We start from the raw sequence: 11,747 nt of genomic DNA, 5'->3' as shown, positions 1-11,747 counted from the left end.
AAAAGAGGCTGGAGGGAGACCTCGTGGCCCCTCGGCCACATATAGACACAGCAAGAGGCCATAGGGTATGAACCAGAAAGCAGCCCTCGCTGGACGCCACATCTGCACCCACCTTGGTCTCGGATTCTCCAGCCTCCAGAACCGTGAGAAATCAGTCTCTGCTGTAAGCAATCTGGTGGTGGACGTTGTTTTGTTAGAGCAGCTTGACTGGACTAAGACGCACGCATATGGACAGACAAACACACAGGCACATGCACACACCCTCTGACACACATACACCTCACACAGACACAAGCACAGACACAGAGGCACAAACACACACTCAGACCCTTGCTCGAGGTCACACGCTCACACAGACACCCAGAGACACACACATGAGCCCTCCTGACCTTGGGCTCCTGGAAACCACTAACACAGCCATGAGGCCCGGGGGCCTCTGACTCCTGCTCATTGTCCTAAGAGCGGGAAGTACCCTCTTTCTCATGCCTCTGCCCAAACCCACCCAGACCCTCCAGTTCATGCTACATCCTTACGTTATTCAAGTTGCCCTTCTTAGAGGGGGAAAAAAATGTCATTTAAGCTGAGATTTTCTGGGCCACGAGCCAGGATATAACCCTGGAAGGCTTTGCTGCCGGTGGAGAAATCCCCCATCGCTATTAAGGAAGCACCTCCTTCTGCCGAGGCCACGCAGGGAACATGCCCGCTCAGGAGCACGTAGCCTTGACCTTGGACTGAATGACCCAACACTAGCTCATTGGCATCGACACACGGGATGCACACCCGAGACGCAGGCGGAACCGTGAGACCACAGAGCCCGCTTCCTCCTGCCTCTCTGCACGCAGGGTTCCCATCTCCTTATCTGCTTATCTCTCCCTGTCTTTGGCTTCACATCTGCACATGCCTTCTGCACATGTGAGCCGACTTGGAGCCTTTTTTTAGGGTCTGTTTTCGGATCATCCAGCCGGGGGCCTTCAGTCAATTGCTTTTGCAAAATTTACAACCCTGCGTCATCTCCAGCAGATAATTTGGCCATAAGTTAACTTTCGTGTCTTTTCAAGTCACAGATGCATTCCTCCGTCCCGGGGGCTGGCTGCCCTCTCGGGGAGGTGGGGATGGGAGAGACACGTTTGGCTTTGCCCGGTCTTTGCCGGAGCCTGTTGCTGAGAAACCGCGGTCATCGTTCATCTTATCTGAAGTCGTCGCTTTTGATCAACAGCGGAATGTATGTTTCTTACCCCAAAAAAACGAACCCCGTGTATTCAACAGATTATACATTCATTTCGCCGTCGTGACATCGTATGAACAGATAATCCACCAAAAAAAAAAAAAAAAAAGAAAGAAAAAGCCTCAGATTTCTTAAAAGTGAATTTAATTATAAGTGGTAACGTGCGCTGGAGAATTATAATTATAAAAAGTCATGTTCCCTAAGTCTGAAAGGAGAGATTATATTTCAAAGGCTTATGGCAGTGGAATTAAAGGACCCAATTTATTAGTTGTAAACGTATGATTATTGAGGCTTTGCTTTAAACAGACCCACGCGCACGCGCGCGCACACGCACAGAGGATCACAGCATATTCTAGCTGGATTTAGTACGCATAATCCTTTTGACAAGAGTCGTATTTTTGCACCCAAAGCTGCCACCGCATGATTTTGTTTGTGAGACAGAGACAGGCAGCTAATCTCTGGTTTCTGATCCCCCAAGAGCAATAACTTCAAGTACTTTGTGGGTAGTAGGCGTTCCTCCCCTCATCCCCATCTCTGCAAGTGAGCAGGATGTGGACAGGGGCTGAAGGACAGAAATAGTGTCACCAACAGGGGACTGGGAGGCACTGAGGCTGCAAAAGACCTGGGACTGGGATAAATGTGTTCATTCCTCGACTGTTTATTAAGCACCTACTGTATTCTGGGTGAAGTGCATTCTCAGATAGAGAGACAGGTGGCAAGCTTCTTCATAGCACAGGGAACTGAGGCTCAGAGAGGTCGTCCAGCAGCTTGCCCTGTGAACCTGAGGTCGTGAGGGGTGGAGGCAGCCCCTGCAGGGAAGTCCGGGGACCTCACTCGCCGGGGACTTGCAGGTTCTCTGGTGAGAGAGGGAGTGATGGGCAGCGGGTGTGTCCACAGGGGCATTGCTTGGGGTGACAGGGCCGTGTCCACAGCTCCCTTAAAGACACAGAGGGCAAGAGAGGGTTCATCGTATTGAGTCAGAGGAGGCCCAAAAGGGTCAAGTGAGGCTTTGCAGCCCTGATGTCGAGCTGAGTCCAGACAGAGGAGCCTTCCCCAGGCAGGAGCAGGGTCCCTCGGGAGGAGCAGCCTGTGAAGTAGGCAGCTCTAAGGAGCATTAGGAATGAGTCTGTGTCTAAGACCATGTGACAGGGCTTTGGGGGTGTGAGTGGGAGCAGGAGGGAAGGATATGAGGCAGAGGCAGGAGGTGAGCCCGGAATATAGATGGGAAAGAGCTTTTGGTGCCCAGCTAAGGAGCTTGGATTTCTCCTGTAGGCAATAGGGAGCCATAGAAGGCGAATGAGCGTGAGTCGGGGGAACTGCGGAAAGAGGTGGCCAACTCACCAGCAGGAGCCAGTGGTTAACAGATATGAGAGACAGAGACCTGGTGAGGCTGTGGAACCAGACAGAGGTGCCTGGTATCTGGCTTCAGTCCACTGAGAATAATGGAAATGATGGATTATATATATATATATATATATATATATAGCCCCAACCCCACCCCTTTCTTCATCCATAACCTTTATTATGTGACTTAAATTCCCACCCATTTAGCAGTGCAGTCCGTGCCCCTCCCCCGCGGAATCTGATGTGACCTGTTGAAGGTCAGAAGTGAACACGTGCCTTGTGTCCTGAGCAAGCCTCAGGGGACTTCAGCCCTCTCCCTTGGAAGGCCGCCTCCACCATGAAGACCAGCCCGCACTGGCCTGCTGCTGGAGCAGAGCCCACGTGGAGCACAGCCCCATCATCCCAGCAGGACCCGCCTTGCTCAGCCCCTCCCAGCTGACCCAGCAGTTCTGCAGAAAAAAGAGAGCCCAGCCCTATCAGCCAAGACCAGCCCGCATCAGCAGGCCCAGCCAGCCAGCCTGCGAACTAGTGAGAAATCAATGCTTGCTGTTTAAAGCCTCGGTGTCTTGGGGCTACTTGTTAGGCAGCAATAGCTAACTGATATACTCACCGATTCATGCTTTAAAAAACAAAACAAAAAACAAACTTCAAGCTGATTTCCCTTTACTACCCCACAAAAATAGAGAGGAATCAGAGACCTGGTAAACACGATTTCTGGTCCAACAAAAATTGCTCAGTGCCAACTTGCGGGGGTGGGACAGAGGAGGGGAATCCTGATGATGTTTCGCCCCTGGTACCACCAGGGGTCACTTGCTAGTTGCTGGATGTCTCCAGGCTATTTTACTCCTGTGTACCTCGGTTTCCTCGTCTGCGAAATAAGGACCCTAATTTCACCTGGCTCAGCAGATGTCGTCTGAAGGGATGAGTGAACACTTCCAAAAAGCCCTGGTTAAAAGTCCGCTGTGATCAATGTGCCTCCGAGGCAGCCGGCAGCGGGAACATCATAGTTTCTAGCCACAGCAACCAGTGATGGCTCTTTCTAACCTCCCACCAAAGAGCCTGGCCCGAACCCCACTACTGGAAACCAGCGTGTCCTGCCCTTCGGCCGGAGACCCCAGCCTCCCTCTGGACTCTTCCCGGCTCATCTTGCAGCTGTTCTGGGGAGAAGTGGCTCACACAGAAATCGGGCCCAATCCCCACCCACTCAAACACCTGCTGTGGCTCCCCACGGCCCAAGCGAGGTGAGCTCAGGGTGTGAAGTGAGCTGGGTGTGAGAGGCAGGGAGTGGGCAGCCCCGGGGTGAACTGGAAGTGAACAGGGGCCACCTCTGCTTAGCTCCCGCCAACCGAGGCCACCAGGCCTTCCGGCCACCTGCGTCCAACACGCCAGGGTTGCCAAAGAGCAGGCAGGAAACTCGCGTTTCACTTGGAACCTCGCCCTTTAGACACGTGGGGCTTGGCCATTCTGTGGCCTTGGAGAGTGAGTCTGCAGCTGTGGCCGGGCCCTGGCCCCGTGTGTCTCACTCCAGGGCCTGTATCTGTGGCTTGGGGACAGTGACTCTCACTGTCACCATGGCCTTGCCGCTTGCCCAACAGGGCCACAGTGTGACTTAGGAATGGCCCCCTGCAGGCAGACATGGGGGACAGAGCACACGTCGGAGGAGGACCTGTCCCAGCAGGACATGAGCTCCGGCCCCTCCAGCAGGGCCCTTTCCCACGTCTAAGGGGACCTATTTCCACACTGGCCAGACCAGGCCAGCCGCCATCTTGGGGCACCCTCCCCTGCTTGGCCTTCGGGGACTCCTACTTGTGCTACCCCTGGGTGGCCCTCCTGACCCCTCCTTGACTCAGTACTCACTCTGCCCGAAGTTGATGAGGAAGGCTCCCCTCAGCTTCAGGCTCATCTTGGGGTCTTGACACCTGTCAATCATCCCCAGCTGACTGCAGGCTCCTTCAGGGGCCGGGCTGGGCACTCACCTGTGGCCTGTGGCCCAGGCTGCAGGGGCCTGGGGAGAACTGCCCCTCTGCCCCCATCACACCCCACCCAACCACAGAGAGGCCAATGACCAGCCCTGGGTGGGCCTCCTGGGCTCCTGGAGGCCCAGCGGGGAGGCTGGCCTCCCTCCCTCCAGCTGGCCTACCGGAGAACATGCCCAGGGGGTCCCCTAAGGGGCACTCTGAACCCAGCCCTTCTCCAGGCCCCTGACCCTTTTGCACCTGCCTACAATTCCCCAGGAGCCCCTCTTGGTTCTGCAGTGGGGGTGCTGATTCCCAGGCTGATGGAGTTTGTGGCCTCTGACAACCCCTTTGTGACGGTCACCCAGCAGGGAAGGCAGCTGATTGGACGAGAACGGAATGGGCCACACAGAGAGGCCAGACTTGGAGAGTGCGGCCCCAGCACCGTGGAAGGTCGTGAGGTCAGGGCTGTGGCCGGGAGGGCACTGGACAGAAGTCAAGCAGGGTCACTAAAGAGGAGGAGCCGAGGTCCCGGGTGGCAACAGGGAGGAGGGCGGCTGTGGCCACCGCCTGGCCGGGGGAAGGACCGGCTGGAATTACAGGAAAGGGGATTGAGTGGATTCTTAGAAAAACCAGGGCCAGGCTCGTTGCTGGAGAGGATTAGGGTCACCAGCTGGCTGCTGCGCACAGGACCGGCCCTGATGCTCCGGAATCCAAGGGCAGGAAGCTCTCTGCACCCCCAAACTTGGCCCCCAGCCCCACCCTCAGCTCCTGGCCAGTGGCCCGCAGGTGTCCTGGTGGCCTCCCGCCGCTGCCTCTGACTGGACTCTTCTCAGGTGCAGCGCACAGTGGGGACAGAGTCTGGGCACTGTCCACCTGAGCCAGGTAGAGGCCCCACGGGGGGCGGGTTGTGCTCTGGAAGCAGACAGTGAGCTCCAAGCCCAAATCCACCATCCTGTCCTCTGCCGGTGGTGGCCTGGGCAGGCGACATCAGGCCAGGGACTGCGGGTTAGGCCCCTCCCCACAGGCGGCATGCCATCTCGACAGACAGGAGCAGGGTGAGGACCCCACTGTCCCTGCTGGCCGGCCAGCCTGGTCTGGCTCCCGGGCCTCACAGCCTCCGCTCCTCTACTCCCTCCCTGCCTCCGAGGGGGCTTCATGGGTGGGGCTGGGGGAGGCAGAGTCAGCCAGCCTGGGCGGGCACCGGGGTCACCAGGCCCACAGCGAGCCCTGGCGGCCAGCTCCCTCTGTATTACATGTCAGAATCCCACGAGGGACAAGTGTGAACCCGTCCCTTCAGGGCCACAGGGGAAGGAAGGCTAAGAAGACTTGGAGGACCCACTTGGCCCATGAAGAGGGTGTGCAGGTCCCCAGGTCTGCCTTCCCAGCCACACATCCTCAGTGGGAAGGCGGCAGACCCCAGAGGAGGCGGGGCAGACGCGTGGTGACCTGACCCACAGATGCCCATTGTGGCTTCACTCACTCTCTCCAGCCACCTGGTCTACCTGCTGTTCCTCCAACACAATCAGCCTGTGCCCGCCCCGGGGCCTTTGCACCTGCCATTTCCTCATCCCTGAATCACTCTTCCCTGATCACACCACCCTGGTCTCTTTCCATCTTTTGGACTCAGATATAACGTCATCTCTCCCAAGAGGCTCCCCTGACTGCCCACCCCCGCGTTGCCCCGTCAGATGATCCAGATCCCCTCCTTCACAGGTCTAAAATCCAATGGCCTAAAATCACCTCGTTTCCTAGCTGTGCAGTTCATCTCCTACTGAGTAAGTGTCAGGAAAGCATCGATGACAGCTGACCTCGGCCGTGTTTGCAGTCCCCGGGATGGGGCTTCAGACACATTTGTCAGGCAAACAAACAAACAGGAACCAAGAGACCCCAAGGGCCAAGGATGTCCAGAGGGACCACCATGATGTCGTCCAAGGTGCAAGAGCTTAACCTTGTCTGTTCCTAGGTCACTGGGTGACAGAGGCCCAAGACCATGGGCTCTGGGGAAGGTTTCCTAGGTCGATGCTCGCTGTGTAACCTTCAGTGAGTTTCTTAACCTCTCTGTGCCTCGGTTTCCTCATGATTAAAGGGATAATCACCTCCATAATATGTTCAAGGGGTCTGTTTGGAGGCTCCGATGAAGCAGGTCATGTAAAGTGCCTTGAACAGGCCAGGATCGCGACACACGGAACAAATTCAGCTCTTGTTATTATAAGGGGTCTATGTCCTCATCTCAGATGGAGGATGGTGCCCAACCTCACCCTCACTCCAACCAGGATGAAGGACAGGCAAACAAGGTAGCTACAGCAGTAAACAGGTGACAAACAAGAGCTTCATATGACCTGGGGCCAAGACGTCCCCCCAATGATAGCTCAGATTCCTTTATTTTAAATTGGAATGCGAGCCCCAGCCCGCCATTCCCCCCGTTAAGGTGATCAACGGTGCAACAGGTAGTGATGAGCTTCGTGAGACGGGGAACGGGTGCAGATGCTGTCACTGCGCACGGGGAGCAGGAATGACTACCCAGCAGAAGCCCCTTTGAGGTCGTGCTTCTTAAAGTTTCCCAGAATCAAAGTCAAATGGGAATCCTATTTACTATGTAAGTTCTGTGGCTGCACTTCCCCCCCACGCCCCCAGTTCTGATTCTGTAGCCCTGAGGAGGGGTCCTGCCTGGAGTTTTTAAAACCTGCTCAGGTGTTGCCAGGCTGAAGCGGATAGGAGTGTCATTGTGCATTATCGCCACTAGATGGAGTCACAACCCCAGAGAACGGTCTGACCCAGGAGGCGCTGAGCCGTGAGGCTGCCTGTCCAATAGTGACCGCCAGGTGGCGCGGTCTGCCTACGCGGAGCCAGCCTTAGAGCCCAGAGCTCTGAAGGACACGCCCCTTCCCTGACCCGGAGTCCCTTGCCCCAGGGAGGAAGGAGCCCGGGACACTGGGAGGCCCAGTCCTATTTCAGGGTGACGGGCGTCCAGCCCAGACCCGCCAGAGCTCAGCCCACAGGGGTCCTGGTACTGAGTCCCAGAGAGAGGCGCGCCACGTGGTAGAGGATCAGCACACACCTGCCTCCTGGATGAACCGGGCAGGGGACACACTACCATAGGGACCTTGGTGAACTCTTATTAAGTACCTACTGCATGCACACTAGGAACAGTGTTAACAGCTCAGTGAACAGTAACGGATCCCCAGTACAGCCCCGGGGCACGGCTATTAGGAGTTTGGACAAATAAAAAAGCAAAGTTCCGTGAGGTGAAGTCACCAGGGCCACCTCCTCTCAGGACCCGGCCTCCCGGGGCTGACCCAACAGCAGCACTGGGGCTCCATGAGGTGAAGTCACAGCGGCAAGCCGTGGTGGCACTCGAACATGCCTGCAGCTAAGGGCTGGGGATGGAGAAGGCTCCCTGCAGGTGAGTCTGAGCCAATCTCAGGGTAGAGTCGTGGGTTGGTCAAGGGGACATCTGGGGAACATGGACACAGGCCACAGGAAGCCCCTGAGTGGAGGGCAGTGAGGGCAGGGGATGCTTGGCTGCAGGACTCCCATTTCGAAGGCACTGGGGACCCGGGCAGGGCTATAGGCTCTGCCTCTCTCGGTGCTGGCAGCCACTCAACAAGGACTTGAGTGACACCGTCTCTTGTGGTCCCTGGGGTCCCCATACTGGCTAGGCCTTCCCTGACGTGCCAGGACCCACCTCTGCCTGCGGCCTGGGCCTGCCTGTCCCTCCCCACCTGGCCAGGATCTTCAAGCTGTCTCTGAGTCCATCCACCCCAATCTAGATCAAAGGGAGACTTGCTTGTCCTCTGTCTCCCTGAGGTCCTCTAGGGAAGCAGATGGCTCAGCTGGCCTTATAGACCTCACTCCTCACTCCTTCTCTTCACTGTTGGGAAGTCCCACCTGGGATTTCTCCTGCTGTTGATCACAAATGAATAACTCTACTCTCGGATTCCCCAAAGTCTAATGCTGTCTGTCCTCACCTGACCTCCCCGTGACAGAAGGAGCAGACTGGGATGGAGTCTGTACCTTCACAAAAGAAGCCCCAGAGTTTTGTGTTGGCCCAAACGACTCCTGGGCAGCCCAGCCAGAGCCTGCAGGGCGTCTTCCGCCCTTTCCTTCTACCCTGGGAACTACCCCACCATGTCCACCTGCGGTTACTGGGCCTGCCTCCCACCTCCCCATTTTTAGAGAAGAATCATTCACTTATTCCACCATTTATTGAACCCACAGATATTTATTGAGCACCTACTGTATGGGAGACTGTTTTAGGTACTGGGGACACGGCTGACTTTCCAGCCAGGACAATCAACAAAGAAATCAATAAGGAAGTAAGAAAGTGGCAAGATTGTTGTAAGACAATTGTCACCGCCAGAAAGGAAATAAGACGTGAATCCCGAAGGCAAGAGATGAGTCTGGAGGGCTTCCCTGGGGAGGTGCGTGTGAGCCGAGACCCCCAAGGCCAGCTCTGCCGGCCCAGGAAGCACTGGGCGCTGGGTGGGTGGACACAGAGGTGGAGGGGACCTGGGGGGGGGGCGGCCGGGCAGCTCTCTGTCCTGCTGCACTTGGCTACGGGCTGCAGCCTGACGGGAAGTAGAATGTCCAGGGCTCCAAGCCAGAGGCTGACCCGAAGGTCCTGCCACTATTGAAAGAGCAGCCCAGAAGCTGCCACCACGGCGGTCACCAGGGCCACCGTCCTTCAGAACAGAGTGAGGCTGCGTGGCCAGGCTCAGGGGAGCAGGGCGGGTGTGCAGGAGAGGCGGCTGGGGTCCTCCCCGCAGGGCACTTCTGTCTGTCCCCAGGGGGTTGCCACCTGCCCTGGCCCTGGACAACATGCCCAGGCCGTCCATGGGTCCGGCCACTGGGGACCAGCAAGAGGTGAGGGGAGAGGAGGGGGACATCTTTCCAGCCACCTCCCCCAGGGTCCCTGCTCCGTGCTCCTCTCCCTCCTTCCTGGTTCCAGTGACTGTCCCCTCCAGGCCTGGGGTGGTGACAGTCTTGTGCTGCTGGTCCTGTTCTTGCATCATCCCTGTCTGTCACCTTGGGTGTTGAAGTACGTCCTTCTGTCACCAAGGTCCCTACACGTTATCTGGTGGCCATCTCCTGCCTCCTGGTGGCTACCACAGGTCCCCGCAGGTGGTGGACGTCTTGCTGCTCCTGGGGACAATTCCAGTTTTATTCTGAGGAAGTCGAAGCGGGTGAAAGGCTCTGAGCCTTGACCTTTGGTGCTTCTAGTGGCTGGAGTCCAGGGCCCAGGCCAGGGGCGGGGAGCGGGGGCTCCCAGTGGTCCCAGGAGGGCCTCCCCTCCTGCGGGCCTCGTGTCCTGGTCCACCCAGGGGCCTGGGGCCCACCGCGGAGGCAGAACCCGGCGGGCAGCGCCCTGGCTCCGCAGCTACCGTTTCTCATGACGTCAGTCAAGTGACAGAAACTCGATCCAAGCAGCTTAAGCAAAATCACAACAAAACCCAAAGTTGTAAGGAGGGGACTCACTGGATCACACAGTGACAAGCTTGTCTGCTCCTGGCTGTGGGCAGGCAGGAGCCGGGGAGCATGTCTGTCTGTCTGTCTATCTCTCTCTCTCCACTACCTGGCTCTGCCCTCTTGCATGTGACTCTGACCTCAGGAAGCCTCAAGCCTGCTCGTGCAGGGGCCCCCCACAAACCTCAGCCAGGGCCCCGGAACCCATGTCCTCTGGCTCCAGTGAACCCACAGCCCAGCTCGGGATCATCACCGCTGCAGGGGGTTGGCCACGGTTACCCAGGCCTGGGCGGCACAGCACTGTGGGGACAGGAGGAGAGAAGCTAGACCCCCACAGACCTGGAGTTGGGGGGGAGGAAGTCCCCCGAAGGAAAATTAAGGGGCAGCTATGGAAAGCTGATGGCCACTTGCTCCCCCAGAGCCCTGTCGCCCTGAGCGAGTGTCCTGCAGGGCTGTTTCTGTCTCTGCAGCAAAACTCCATCCTAGGCCGGGCGCGGTCGCCCGTCTGGGATCCCAGCAGCTCGGGAGGCTGAGGCAGGAGGATCCCCGCAGCTCGGGAGGCTGAGGCAGGAGGATCGCAAGTTCAAAGCCAGCCTCAACAAAAGCGCTAAACCACTCAGTGAGACCCTGTCTCTAAATAAAAGACCAAACAGGGCTGGGGGTGTGGCTCAGTGGTCGAGTGCCCCTGAGTTCAATCCCGATACCCCCTCTGCACCCAAAAAACCCCAACGTCATCCTAATGCTGTTGAACCTGCTGTTTAAGGAATTCCCAGATGGATGGATGAAGGACAGTGAGGGAGAGTCCTGCCGTAGCCTGAGAAATCCCTACATCCTGTCCTAACCTCACTGGAGACTAGGACGGCTGTGACAAAGCACTGAGTCACAGGTGGCTTAGAACAACTGCCTTTATTTTCTGATGGTTCTGCAGTCTGGAAGTCTGCAGGGCCACACGACCCCGGAAGTCTCTAGGAAGACCCTCCCTCCCCTCTCCCAGCCTCTGGAGGTCCTCGGCATTCTTTGTCTTTCAGGAGAACTGCTCGGATCTCCAGGGTCACACGGGGTTCTCCCTGTGCGTCTCTGTGCCTGGAATTCCACCCTCTTATAAGGACACCAGTTACTGCAGTAATGCCACCCAGCATCCAGTATGGTCTCAACGTGATTAGATCTACAAAGATCCTATTTCCTAGGAGGACACACACTTGTGGGCATTAAGACTTGAATACATATATATACACACTGCATACATATATACTGAACCCAGGGGCCCTTTACTAGAGCTATATCCCAAGCCCTTTTTATTTTTATTATGAGACAGAGTCTTGCTAAGTTATTCTGGGCCTTGCTAAGTTACTGAGGCGGGCTTCCAACTTGCCATCCTCCTGCCTCAGCCTCCTAAATCACTGGGATTACAGGTGTGCACCACTGGCCGGGACTTGAACGTTATCTTTCTTTGGGATACAATTCTACCTGCCACACAGCCCCTTTGACATCTATACTAGGATTGGCTGGAAGATGCAGCTGTAGGAAACGTACCCCTCAAGCTCAGAGGTTTATCAGGTAAGATTTGTTTTTTGTATGTTAACTCAGCAGTGGATCTGGCTGCTCTCGTTTTGTGACCCTGCCGCATCCACTTGGGGCTCGCAGGGTTACCAGGCATGGGAAGAGACTCCCAGGGGGCCACAGGGAGTGGGCACCACGTCCAACACCACGTGCATTACCGCTTGATCCTGCCCCTGCTCTCCCAAGCCACTGGGCTC

The sequence above is a fragment of the Marmota marmota genome, unplaced genomic scaffold (assembly GCF_001458135.2).
Source record: "Marmota marmota marmota unplaced genomic scaffold, marMar, whole genome shotgun sequence".
Classification (NCBI taxonomy): domain Eukaryota; kingdom Metazoa; phylum Chordata; class Mammalia; order Rodentia; family Sciuridae; genus Marmota; species Marmota marmota.
Note: the sequence above shows the minus strand (reverse complement) of the source record.